The sequence below is a fragment of the Gossypium raimondii genome, chromosome 3 (assembly GCF_025698545.1).
Source record: "Gossypium raimondii isolate GPD5lz chromosome 3, ASM2569854v1, whole genome shotgun sequence".
Lineage (NCBI taxonomy): Eukaryota > Viridiplantae > Streptophyta > Magnoliopsida > Malvales > Malvaceae > Gossypium > Gossypium raimondii.
Genome location: NC_068567.1, coordinates 39,836,562 through 39,847,854, shown reverse-complemented (window position 1 = coordinate 39,847,854; position 11,293 = coordinate 39,836,562).

Below are 11,293 nucleotides of genomic sequence, written 5' to 3'. Positions count from 1 at the left end.
GTTTATATATGTACCTACATAATATATTGTTGGTTTTGTATTATTAAATATCTTTTAGTTATCTTTGTATGTATTTAAGTTTTATTTTATACTTGTATTCAAATTCACTTTTTGTATTTCTTTATTTTAAAGATTTTTATAATAATATTTTTTACAATGTTATTATATATATACATATATAATTCATATTAAAGTATTTTTTTCATGTTGTATATTAACATTCCATCACATTTTTAGGGAAAAAATATATTTGGTTTCATCAAAGCATTAAAACTATTTTGTTCAAAGGCTTTCAAGATAACGCAATGTTCGGTATTTGGGATCTTCGAGAGGATTGAGCCCTAACGTATTGGGTTCCAATTTTCCACGTTGAACCTAAATAATCGAGAATATTCCTTATTTAAAACACATAAATAAAAAATCATTTTCGGGAATTCAACATATTGTGTCCTAACTCATTGGGTATGACCTATTGTTTTCTCAAGATGAAGATTTTCCTAAAAAAATAAAGGCAATATTCAATGTTTGGGATTCTGAGAAATTGTACCCTAGCGTATTGGGTCTCGATTTCTTCGTTTGACTTAAACAATTGAATATCCTTTTAAATTTCATCGCTTGAATTTTTTTTGGACAAGCTTATTCTTGAGGATATGAAATATCATTCCCTAACGCATTGGGTGTGACATTTTCTTTCCCCTAAATGAGAGGGTTCTAACATATAATTTGATTTATACAAGTGGTTAAATACATGGATCGTATTTTAAAGTCATTTCAAACTTTTGACACTAAGACATTAAACAATCGATTCGGTACCAATTTTGGGCGTTACGAGGGTGTTAACCCTTCCTCGAGCGTAACCGACTCGCGAACCTATTTTCTCAAAATTCGTAGACCTAAAATCGTTTTCAAAGTGAACCGATCACACCTCAATAAAAGATTGGTGGCGACTCCCATTTTATTTTTTTTAAAAGTCGATCTCATTTTCCAAACCAAAAAAAGGTTTCGACAACAGGATTGGTAAAATCAAACCAATTAGTAATTAGCAGAATAAATGAGAATAAATTAAATAGTACAGGGGCTAAGTTGAGGAAGTTAGTAAATAGTAGAATAAATGAGGATTTATCTAGCTAACATGGCCTTAAAATAAATTATGCCATAATTGATTTCCATTATATTAAGCATAAAATCTTAATAGCCATTGATTAACTTGTTTTATTAATTAATGATGATTAATAAACTAAATGGTAATGGAATGAAAGAGAAAAAATCATTTTTCTCATCTTCATTCGATAATCAAAGGAAAAGAAATTCTTGAAGACTTCCATGTCATGGGAGCTCATTCCATGAATAGGTAAGCTCACCTTTAATTTTGTTTTAGATAAATTGATGATATTAAATGGTTGTTGGGAGCTAGCCCATTCAGTTGGTAGTGTAATTAGATAGAAAAAATGATAAATGGCCATGGGTAATTTTGAATGGAAAGCTTGAAAGTGATGGAATATCAACTATTGGATCAAGTAATTAAGTTTAAATAATATGATACAAAAAAAGAAAAATAAAGCAAGGGATGTAAGGCGTGGTGGGTTCATCCTTTCTTTCCAAACGGCTAAACAAGAAAAGAATTAGAAAATTACATGAACTTACCCATCCATTGGCCTGAGTTAATTGACAAAGTTAGTGAGCCATTGGTTTTGATTTTTGTTATTTTGTTAGTTTAAAATGGAAGGTGAACATGACCCAACCATTAAATTGTTACAATTACTAAGCTTTATCCAAGTTTTCCATTATTGAGTTATGATGAAACAGAATCTCGAAATTCAATACTTGATGGATATTAAGTTAGTTCATATTTAGATCATATTTCTAAGGTAGTAAAAGCTGTTGATTCAAACTTGAATTGTGTTTAAGTTATTTACTTGATTATGTGTAAATAAGGATCCAAGTGCAAGGGATAAAATTTTAGGGTTTAATTATAATATCTTACTTTTTAGTGGTTTTGAAACCTCAATTTATAATGATCAAGTCAGTAAGTATTATTTTATAATATTTAGGAGTCTATTATAAAATTATATTAAGTCTCGGTCCAATAATTTTAGCGATTGAATAGTTAATCAAGGAAAAAGGACTAAATCGTAAAAGATATAAAATTTAATCACTATTGAATTTAATTAATTAAATGGTTTATTTAGTAAATGTGGGAGGACTTATATGGTATTTAGATCATAATGGATTAGCATGGATGGTTAATGCTTTATTTTTATATGATTAATTATAATAAATAAAAGTTAAAAGTTAATTAAACATAAAAATAATTAGAACCCATCATCATCTTCATTTTCTCTTAGCTCCAAATTGAAACACCATTGAAGAAGACCGAGGAGCTTTCGATCAAACAAAAATTCTTCCATGTAAGTGTTACTTAAGCATGTTTTTAGTAAATTTTATGTTTTTGAGATCGTTGTAGCTTAATCTAACTAACTCAAGGACTATTTCATAAAATTGTTAAAGGTTTTGAAACTAGCCATTAATGATTTTTAGTTCATGAGGTTAAATGATAGGTTTATGAGCTTAGTTGTTTAATAAGACTATTTTGTAAAGGAATTTTGGTTAGTTTTGAGCTTAGGGACTAATATGAAAATATGTTACGTTTAGCATGAAATTTCTATAAATTATAGTATTTGTAGGTTGATTAAGGATGAAATTGTAATCGATTTTAAGTATTAGGGTTTAAATGTGAAAGCTATAATAGTTTGATTTTTAAGACTAAATTGAACAAGTGTAAAATTTAAGGAAATTTTGTAAAAATAAAATGAATAGGTCATATACATGAAAGTGAGCATTGTAATGTAATTGATTTTGATAAATTGAATTTAATTATTATATAGATCAAAGATTGAATCGTATGGAGGAAAATATGAGAAAAGGAAAATTGTTGAATAGTCCCTACGAATCAATTCGATAGCCAAATATAATAGGTAAGTTCATAGGTATAGAAATGTATATATATTGTTTAGGGTTTAAGGTTTAGAGTTTAGGGTTATGTATATATGATGTTTAAATCTATGAATTGGGAACTAGAATGTCATAAATTGAGTATAAGGTGAGAAATGACTTATTTGAACACTGTTGAATACTTGTAAAATATGATGTATGTGATTTCAAAATCGTTATAACTTGTTACATCATGAGTATTGAGAAAAATGGAAGTGCCTCTGACTTATGAAAGTTATGAATTTGGTTAAAATGCCCGTTTGAACGTAGTAAACGATTAAGATACAGTTTGCATGCCAATAGGGTTAGAATGCACGCTTGTACGGGTTTGCACTTAGGTGCATCTATTCACACATCAGTGTTTTTGTTTGCACTTTGGTTCCTCTGTTTGCACTATGGCACCTCTGTATAGCATTATGATGTTTTCTGGTGTGGTGTAGTTACCCGAGTACCCAAATTAATTTGCTATAGTTCATTAAGCTAGTAAAACTTGTGGCCAATCATCAAATGAATTGTTATGATATATGAATGCATATGAATGATTTGGATTGAATTCGTTAAACACATAGAATTATCTTGTGATATGAACTCATGTAAATCTCACCTATTTCTCGTATATTGAATGTCAGTTTGGCATATTTATATTACTTGTTTAAATTTCAATTACATGATTGAGGTAAGTTGATTTAAGAATTAACTATGAACTTACTATGTAACAATCCAAATTTCAATGGTGTCGGTATAGTGATTTGAGATTACTAAATCCGACATGTGAGTTTAGATATTAATAAGTAAAAGTTAGGTGTGATTTTAGAAATATTTTCAATTAGTGAATTTTATGTATTAAAGGAAATTATTAGATAAATTTTGATAAAAACAAGGTATCGAGACCTCAAAATTAAAAATCGAGTCATAAATATTTTTATGAATATTTAAGGAGTGTGAATAAGTAAGTATTAAAGTTTCGTTAGGAAATTTTAACATTTGGTAGTCAATTGAATGATAAGGACTAAATTGAATAAGATGTAAAACTGTGGAAATGGGTTAAGTGGCTTAAATAATAAATAAGAGGAGCTTAAAGAGAAATTTGACCCAAAATAAAATGGGCTGGACGGTTAGGTAAGGAAAAGGCTGAGAAACAGTGTGAATTAATGGCAAAATTGTAATTAAGTTGAAATTGAATAGTTAAAAATTGGATTAAATTAGAATATCTAGAATTCTCTTCATTTTTCTTCATCCTCTCCAGCCAAAAACACCATTGAAGGGTTTTCTTAAGCTAGTTTCTTATATTTTACTACATGTAAGCTCAATTCTTGATTATTTCTTGTAGCTTTTGTGATTTTGAGACTTTTACAACTAGGTTCTATTATCTAATTCATTATTTTTGCTTTTATGAATGATTTAGAAAGTTTCCATGAATAAGTTCGGAAGTTTATGATGATTTAGCATGGAATTGAAGCTTTAATTTCATTTTGTGATGATTTTATGGAGATAGTTAAATAGAAATTGATATTTAGGACTAAGTTATGGAAGAATTTAGAATTAGGGTTTTGTGTTGAAATTTTGAATGTCAAAGGTTGTGAAATAGTTCATAATGTTTATATAAAGTACTCATTAAGAAGATTTATATCAATTGATGGAATAATTGAGTAGGGACTAATTTGTAAAAATTCAAAATTTGGGGTAGAAGTGTAATTTTGGAAATAGAGTAAAATTGTGATAAATGCTAATAATTGAATGATCTTATAATTATAGATCAAGAACCCGAAGCGAATCGTGGAAAGGAAAAATTTCCAGAATAGTCCTTGAAATTTTTACAACTTTTGCAAATTAGCCAAGTAAGTTTATATGGCTAAATTCAATATTTTGTTATGAAAATTTCATGAATATTATGGTATATTATTGTAAACGAATGTTATAAAATTTTGATTATTGTAAAATAATGCTTAAGTAAAAGTACAAATTAGTTGGAACGATGGATTTGAGAACTTTCGTTCAGAGGCCAAGACGAATTGACGGAAAAACCATGGTTGGACCATGGCAACATGTGATATGTGTTTTCCGTATAAGACGATAGCTGGGCTATGGCATCGGTGTGATGTGATTATGAGTTTTCATATAAGACCATATTTGGGATATGGCATCGGCGTGATATGTGCTACTGTGTAAGACCATATCTGGGATATGACATCAGTGTGATACGTGATCTATATAAGACAATGGCTGGGCTATGGCTTCAGTGTGTGATATGTGACAAGGTGCAAGACCATAGTTTTACTATGACATTGTGAAAATGAAGTACTTAATTCCGTAATTGTCCCCTAATTTAATTAAGAGAGGTAAATGATAAACGGGCCTAAGAGATTAAAATTTGTTAATAAGTGATATTGAATTCAATCAAGTGAACCTATCACTGATTTTATGATTGACGGGAGGAATTAGTGAAATTGTATATTAGATGATTGTTATTAAATGTTCGATAAGATTTACTTTCTATTCCAAGGAACTTATTAAGCTTCTATAAGTTTACTTATGTATGCTTATTATTTTTTTAGATTGACGTATATACATTCGGAGGATCGGATCTACATCGAGGCTCACACTATCCAGATTTACCCCGGTAGATTTTGTTAAACAAGTTTTTGATTTATATGGCATGTATAGGAGTTGAAGTGATAATGTAATAGTATGAATAATTAAGTATGTGAAGTAATTTGAATGTGGTGGTAGTGATAGATAATGAAATTTTTCTAAGTTTCCCAAAAGTTTTGAACGGTTTAGTCCCGAACCATTCCTAATGTATGTTTTGGGCCTCGTACGCCCGTATAAGGGACGTTAGGCATATGATTGAATGTTTTAATTAGAATGAAATTTTATGGTCCGGATTTGTGTGTTCGATTGTGTTTAAGTTCGATAATGCCTCGTACCCTGTTCCAGTGTCAAATACGGGTAAGGGTGTGTTACATACTAAGCTATATAAGCTTACTCTATTTCATTTCATGTTTCCTGTTTTCTGTAGTTGGCGTTTCGTGAAACTAGGCAGTCAGATCAACTTCAAGGCTCACACTATCAAGCTTTAGCCTCGGTAGCTTTTGAATCGTTTTATCTTGGTTTTATGGCATGTATATAGGTTATTTTGGCCTGATGGCTAGAGTTATAAATTGATGTTGTAATTTTTTTTGTAATGGTTGCCTTGTCTAGGGTTGAATTTAATAAATACTATGTTTTGTGTATATGGTAAATGATGATATAAAGTGGGGTGATGGTGTGCTTAATATTGGATCATGAAATGGTTGGGAATGGTAATCTTGGATGAAATGTTTGGTATATATGCTAGTTGATAGTTGTGGTATATGCAATCATTAGGTTAAGTTGTTTCAATGGCATGGTAAGTTTTGAATATGTGGAAAGGTAAATGTATGATTGACATATATATGTATATGGTCAACTTTGTAGGAGTTTAAGCATGTTTTAGGTTTGTTCAAAGGTAAAGTTTGGAAAGTGTTTTTGGTAATTGGTACTATGATGATATATGCTTGTAGGTATGATTTAGTTTTATGTTTTGAATTTGATTGTGATGGTGCCAAATGACATATTGGTTAGACACTATTAGAATGTGTTATATCATGTTTTGGACCGAGTTTATGAAGTATTTTAGGCAAGATATAATGTACTTGAACTTGTGTTTTGGTAATGTGCATAGGTTTGGAATTCAACATTTGAAAAATGGCCATTTTGATGTCACACGGTTTTTCACACGATTGTGTGCCATACACGGTTGGTTAACATGACCGTATGCCATTGGTAATTTAGGTGCAAGATTATTGACATGACCTCATTCACTCACACAACCTAGTCACACGACCGTGTAAATGTTTTCAAAGTTTTACAATTAGGTCCGCATGGCCACAGTTAGTTACACGGCCTGGCAACACAGATGTGTGACCCTGCATTACACGACGTCAACCTTGTACACGGTTGGAGTACAAGACTGTGTGGTTCAGCTCTACACGACCTCAGTCTGTCACACGGGCAGGCCACACGACCTTGTGACCCCTATTTTTTTTGCCACACTTTTCTAAAAAGTTTCAAATTAGTCCCTGCTTATTTCTAAATTGTTTTTAGAGCTTTTGTAAGCTTGATTTAAGCCCGGTCTTGTATGTATAACACGTTTAACTAAATATTTGATTATTAATGAATGTTTTAATAAGTTCTGAATTGAAATAGCATGATTATATTCTGTTATTTACTGTAGCATCCCGTAACCCTAATCCAGTGATGGAGACAAGTGAGGGGTGTTACATTAATAGTGAATAATGATACAATTAGGTCATTGTAGTATATTACGAAGTTGGATTTAGATTCTATTAAATAGATTGTGAAATACGAGCATTTCGGGCTTAAGGTTAAAAAATGACTTAATTGTAAAGTAGGAATTTATGTTTGGTTATTTGACTATGTTTGAGTAATTGTAGAACTAATACCATTTTGCAAATGAATTATCGAAAGTAGCTAATGAAGAGGTTAGAACGTCGAGGGCTAAGGGGAAAGTGGGCAACGGATAGTGAGATCTATTTGTGCTTTCATGATTCATTTTCAATATATATATATTTTTCTATGTTTAACTTAATAAGTAACTAGAATTAAAAAGATATCAAAGGTTAACATGTTTGAAATGTATGACTCATTGATACGTATGACGTACACTAAATAACTATGTTTATAATGGATTATTCAATATATTTTTAATATGTTTAATGAATGTGTATATGCTTGTTATACGATATTTGATTGTTACCTTTGTTGGATATATATTCTATTATACAATTTCAAAATATTGATGTTAAACATGTAATAGCTCGCTTGGTGAAGTATCTGTATCTGGTTACTATTTGGCGTATAGTTGGTAAAATAAAGATAGATTTGAGTAAGTAAAATGTTTGTCTTAACTAAGTACATATATATGTGCATTACGCTATTTCGTGAACTCTTAGTTTTGGTGAGTTCTGTGATTTGGCAGACTCTTCTATTAAGTATTCGCTCAACCCAGATGCTTTGGGCAAATTCGTTAAGTTCGTAGTTGTTTATGTTTTTTTTATTTAAGTGTGGTAATTTGGTTAGCTAAGTTGAGCTTTAGTTAGAATGGAACCAGACTACTGTAGATGATAAGACTTAAATCATGTTAAGTGCACTTAATCATAAGAATTAAGAGTGTTAGTAGAATTATCTAATTTTTCACTAATCCTTGTCTCCGAGCTTAAGTATATAAGGATAGCGGTGATCTTTCTAAACACTTTCATGTTTTCTTCTTCTTCCTTGATTACATTTGAAAACTCTTAAAAAAACCTAAGTTCAGAAAACCTCTTTGAAGTAAGGTCACATTATTCAACTAACTTCTACGCTAGTACCAGCTCATTGGTAATTAATGATGAACCCTACGTTACGCTCTAAGCCATTTATGTGTTTCTCATTCTCCATGCATAGATGTTAGAATATTGTGTGAGGAATGAAACTTCCTGATTTTGGATTAAGTGTTATTAATTCTTGCATGCATGATCAAATTTGACCGATTGATGATATGATATATTTAATTATCTTTATTTTAGCTCAAGAAGTTAATAAAGGTCCAAGTGATAAAGACAAAGGACCTGCTTTATAGACTTGTGTTAGAGTTTTTGGTGAGATCCTTCTTACTTCCGTGTATTGTAAATTTGTTTATTTTATAATTCATATAAGGTAAATAATCCTCCTCTGTAATGGTTGTAAGATGTTGTGTGGTGTTGTGTGGATAATTATTATCCAAAGTCTTCAATCCGAATGTAGTTTTTTTATGATATGAAATTAGCGTCATTCTTCATGCTTAAGCCACTACCATCTGCTTCTGATATGCATGATATGATTTGAACTGATATGAGGTGATGGAGATGAGGAGATATGTTTGTGTAACCTCTGGTAGGGCAACCATAGTGCAAAATAGATTAGCAGATCTTAATAAAACAAGCTAATCTGAATGAAAAGGATATAAGGAGTTAGGGGAGAGAATGTGTGTGAATAACACTGAATGATATGTTTCTGATTCTGAATTTTGGGTATATGGTTGGCATGAGAATAGATTCATTTGAGTTATATTGAGCTGGGGTATAAGATACGCCTAAGTGATAAGTAAGTTGGCAGAATGATTCTATTTGTGTTCTGTATATGCCATTAGGCGTACTTTGTGAATATGTCTGAAACCTTTAGAAAGGTTCAATTGTGCTATCAGTAATGTTATATCTGATTTCTCTTTGGAACTCATTAAGTTCGTATCAACTTACTTTGTTACATTTCCTTCTCAAGCTTGCTGATTGAAGGAAGGCTTTGTTAGAAGGAGTATGCTAGAGTGTTATTGTTATTGTGAGTTGACCGCTTTGTTTTGTATCAGGCGTGACTCGTGGGGGTGGCACATAAGTGTAATTGGAAATGAGTTGTGTAATTGGAAATGAGTTGTAGTAAGAACCTTTATTTGTTAAGACTCTATTTTTATGAGATTTCTATGAAGTATCAATGTTTGGTTTTAAATTGATATATTCTTTTTAATGAAGTTATTATATTTGAACTTATACACCATAAGGTTTGTATATTATTTTTTTTAAAACTCTTGATATTTTCATTCAAAACTTGGTAAAGTAACAACTAATATAAGTCTTATATTTATAACTTTGTAAGAATGATATAAAGCTTTCGCCAAAATTTTTTAAACTTAGCTTTATTTTAGTAGTGACACACTGTACTCGGACCCTGTTATAAGGTCGGGTTTGGCGTGTTACAATTTTGGTACTAGATTCAAGGTTGAGTCGATTATCAGAAAACCAAAATTTGAGTCACGCCTTATCATGCATGATACACCTTTGGCTTAGTCCTTAAATATGTTAAACTAATTTAAATTTTCTTGTAGCTTTGAAAAGATGTCTGAAGGATCTAGAGAAGCGATTAAAGAAGAAATTGAAAGTCTTGTGCCTCATGTTTCAGAACAAGCACCTATAGTTGGCTTGGGAGCAATTGGAAATGCTTTTAGGAATGTTTTGTTTACAATGATGACACAAATTTTTGACTAGTTTGTGAGGAATACTAAAGCGCCTCAACCTCAACAGCCTCAGCAACCACAACCAGAAGTGGTTTTCCCAGCACAACCTACACCATAATACCTATTATGACTCTATCTATAGGAGATCCTGTGAAATAAATTCGTAAGAGGGGTGCTAAAGAATTTATGGGTGACAAAGGTGATGATCCCACTGTGGCTAAGCAGTGGTTGTCTCGAGTTTGTAGGGTGTTAAAGGAACTGAAATGTACACCAGAAGACAATCTCTTATGTGTTATATCGTTGTTGGAAGGAGAAGCCTATCAGTGATGGGAAACATTGATTAGTGTAACTCCTGAAGAGATTATTGATTGGGAGTTCTTTCTAAAGAAGTTCAGAGAAAGGTATGTGAACCAGATGTTTGTAGAACATATGAAGAAAGAATTTTTTATTTTAGACAAGGAAGGATGTCTGTAATGGAATATGAATGAGAATTTGTTAGACTCAGTATATATGCTAAAAAGATGTTCCAGTCAGATAAGAAATTGTGTGATAAGTTTGATTGGGGATTAAGATATGAAATTTGTGCTCTGGTAACAGCTTTTGAATGTAAAAGTTTATTAGCTATGACAGCCAAAGCTCATAAGATAGAAACAATTATTAGAGACAGGAGTAGAAACTTTGAAATAGAAAAGATAAAAAGAAGAATGTGTAGCCCTCCACCTCCAACAAGTTTTAAGAAGCCTATCAAACTTTTTCAACTTCAAGAAGAGATTCACAACCTAAGAGTTTCAAGTGAGAAGGATTTAGTAGACCAACTGTTTCTATGGCAAGCTCTAGAAGGTCTAGAGTAATGAGAAATGTTAACTGTGAATATTATGGAAGAATTCATGGAGGAGAATGTTGGAGATGTTCTGGGGCATGTTTTGGATGTGGATCTAAGGATCATTTGGTTAAGGATTGTCTCTCCAAGCTAGAAGCAAGCATAGAGCAGTCTATTCATGGGCTCAGAAGTTTCAGCAAGAGACTAAATCTAGAGTGACAGCAAAGTTTGGCTCAGTGTAGTGAGTTCCAAGGAAAAAATTTAGTAAGCCAAGTTATGGAGTGCCTGCTCAAGTGTATGTAATAAAATCAAAGGAATATGCTAATCTACTAAAAGTAATAAAGAATAAATTTTCTTTCCTCGAAAATAGTATTTATGCATTGATAGGTCTAGGATCCACTCATTCTTCTATTTTTATT